Source organism: Bactrocera latifrons, unplaced genomic scaffold (genome assembly GCF_001853355.1).
Source record: "Bactrocera latifrons isolate USDA-ARS-PBARC rearing strain unplaced genomic scaffold, ASM185335v1 scaffold_165, whole genome shotgun sequence".
Taxonomy (NCBI): domain Eukaryota; kingdom Metazoa; phylum Arthropoda; class Insecta; order Diptera; family Tephritidae; genus Bactrocera; species Bactrocera latifrons.
The window spans coordinates 64,644-67,788 of NW_017535130.1; the positions used below are offsets into that span (position 1 = coordinate 64,644).

The 3,145-nt window shown below is 33.0% G+C and overlaps 1 long non-coding RNA gene across 1 annotated transcript; it reads right to left on the reverse strand.

Moving 5' to 3' along the window:
* Positions 1-2,541: 2,541 nt before the first annotated feature.
* On the reverse strand, positions 2,542-3,137 carry LOC108966594. Its single transcript, XR_001993192.1, has 2 exons — positions 3,047-3,137; positions 2,542-2,787 (listed from the first exon to the last, which is right to left on the reverse strand). It is a non-coding gene; the product is annotated as an uncharacterized LOC108966594 (long non-coding RNA).
* Positions 3,138-3,145: the final 8 nt, after the last annotated feature.

Below are 3,145 nucleotides of genomic sequence, written 5' to 3' on the forward strand. Positions count from 1 at the left end.
AAAAAATAGCAACAAAATAAATAAATAAGGAATAATAGCAAAATCATGAAAATTAACTCACCAAATCGATTGTTGTTTTTGCATATTGGAGATAACTGCGCTTTGCTCTAGCTTCTTCAGAACACTACCGTCGTTGTGAACGCTTCTGGTCAAACTAGCAAATTTTTTGTTTATATATGGAAATAACCTGGCTAATATGCGCTTTTGACAATAATGCCTTGCAGCCGGTTTTCTGACGCTAAATAAACGAACACCGTTAAGTCGCTCATTCACAAAGCGTTGATTCACGCATTGAGACGCTTTATCTAACACTAAGCGTTATGCAAACATTGACAAGCAACAGCGAGCAATAACACACTAGATATTTGTTTTGGTTTTTATTGATTTTTTATTGTTATTGTTAGTTATTGCCTTCRCTTTGAAGTTCACTATTCAAGCTTATCACCACAGAGTGAGCGTTATGTTTGGTTGTTGTTGCATAATAGTTTATCCAAAGGGCGTGATGAGAAATAGTTTTGGTAAATAAAAATATTTTTATGGATCAAAAGTTAAAAACGGATTTCATGAAAAAAATGTGAAGTAACTAGTATATAGACCGGTACATAACTGGTACATAATTGCAGAAGTTATTTAAAAGTATCAAACACTTAAAATAGTATAATATTTATGAATTGAGCTTTAAATAAAAAAATAGTTCCTTTAAAATTTTTATTAACTGAAAGTCGGACGTATATTTCAAAAGTAGCTAGCTATAAATTTCCAGCATATGAAATAATAATAACAAACCTAAAACGACTTTTAAAGCTCTTTGTGGCGAGAAGCATTCATAAAAACTGCAATAGTTGACACCTTGGCGCAGTCCACAATTAACTATGAAAAATATTTCTTTTTATGGATACCTTAGTGCCTAAGGAATAAAAGCAAGACTACCTTTTAAGTGATTTAAGAGACATATTGATGACTAATTGCTGAAAGTTTCACAAATWCCTTATACCTGGCTAAATTGCGCTTCTGTAAAGTAACCTGTAACCTTACCAGAAACTGTAACCCTGATTGATATATGAAAAAATTAATGAATAATTCTCTTTTATTAATAATTTTATCGTAGAAAATGTCAAAAACAAATCTCGCTTTTAATGATTTTTTAATAAGACTTTCAAAAAACAAAAATAATTTTCTGAACTTCTTAAGAGTTATGTGAGTAGACTTTCAGGAATATTATTCAAATCAGATTTCAGGCTAAGTTCGGGTATAACCAAGTATTTTCAAACTCTTGCAACTTCCACGGACTAAGGTCGGGGTAATGCTTTTAGGTACATAATGTTGGTTATTTATTTGGGGTTTAGGTCACGTTTTTACCCGATTTGATTCATTCTAAGCACAAAAATCTCCTGCTTTCACGCTTTCTCTATTTTAATAAAATAACTCTTCTGTTGGCCGATATATGCAGTGTAAATTCACCCGGATGTTCGAAAATCATTATGCTAGGTATATGGGGCTTAAAGAAGTACCGACCGGATTTAGCCAATTTTTGCACTCTGACATGCTGTTGTCAGGACAGTGTAACAAGTACTGATTTTCATTAAGATATCTTAATTTTTACTCTAGTTTAACTACCTCCATTATTTTTAGCTGCTACAAACAACCGTTATGTGAACAGGAGTATAAAAAATTAGTTAATTATATTCCATTTGACTTTCAGTTGCGCAAATACTCAGTTTATGACTAAGATGAAATAAARGGGCTTCCAAATGGAAGATACGTCTAAAACACCATTTATTCCTTTAATTTACATCACGTGGCAGATAGTGAAATGCATATATCTCAGCTTTGAAGTATTAATAGAAAAATTATAATAGAAGCCATGACAGTATAAGTCCAATGGAAATATGAAAATGAGGGAAAGATCTGGATCGATTCCGATAATTCGTGGCTTTCAATTTTATAACATATAAGTGTAATTTTTTTAAGATACCTCACCTTAGAACCTCACATTATCTACGATTACGCATAAGGCTCTAAAAGAAGACCTTTTAGCCTTCCTTATTTGAGTTTTATATAACGCAAGTCCCGCTTTACACAATATAGTAGTAAATTCTCTTCAAACTACCTAGTCTCGGATTTTAGTGAAGTTTTAACGACCAATAAATTTCAGCTGTACTACCATAGATTCTGTGGACTTTACCAGCTGACTATAAAAAATTTTATAATAAAAAGTTAAACGTGGATGTAAAGAGGAATAATGCATAATTAGCCTCAGCCCTCACTATTCTGCTACTTTTTGCCACTATTGCAAAGCACATGCGCTTTGGTAGTATCTGACACATTGAGGCTTCTCTACATTTTCAACTATTCCCGAAAGCATATTTAGATTGTKTGTTGCCACCTGTTTAAAAATATAATACAAATAAGTGATAAGGTAATCAAATTACGATGTCGGTATTCAATTCATCGCGTTTAGGAAAGATTTCTGCCAGAGATATTTTCGAATTACGCCTTATTTTTTAAGCTATCTTTAGATAAATAACAAAAATTGAGAAGCATTTTGATGCAGGTATTTGTAGTGTTTTATTTGTTTTATGTACAATATTTACATCGTTTCGGATAGTTTACAGACTTCGTGGTTCCATAGTTTGTTGTGGTTTCCTTTTCATGCGTCTGAGCAACCTGATTGATTGGTCACAGTCAAAGGGTCCGTAGATATACCTTGGGAAACAAGCACAGCCAAAGCTTCCTTTACAATATCGTCAGAGGGAACGCGCTCACGCGTGAGGATCCACACATTCTCTGAAATAATGCCGAAATGAAGATATTTTAAAAAGTATTTTAGTTTAGATTTTCTCTAATACTCCAATTAAAGCTTAAAATGTGGCCTCATGGTTGTGAAAATCAAGCAAGAGTTTAGATTTTTGTAAGGAAGTATAAACAAAAAAAATCATATCTTACTAATAAATTGCATAGAATACTTAAATTCTATCTTTGTGTGGCGATTTGATATATTTCGTTCTCTAATAAAAGACCTTACTGTKTAATCATCTTCACTTACCCGTATGTGCGATTATTAGACTTTTGCAGCTGTAGACGACGGCATAATTAACGTAATCGGTACTCACGACCCAGTAGCCAGCGGACCCAGCAAGAGCTG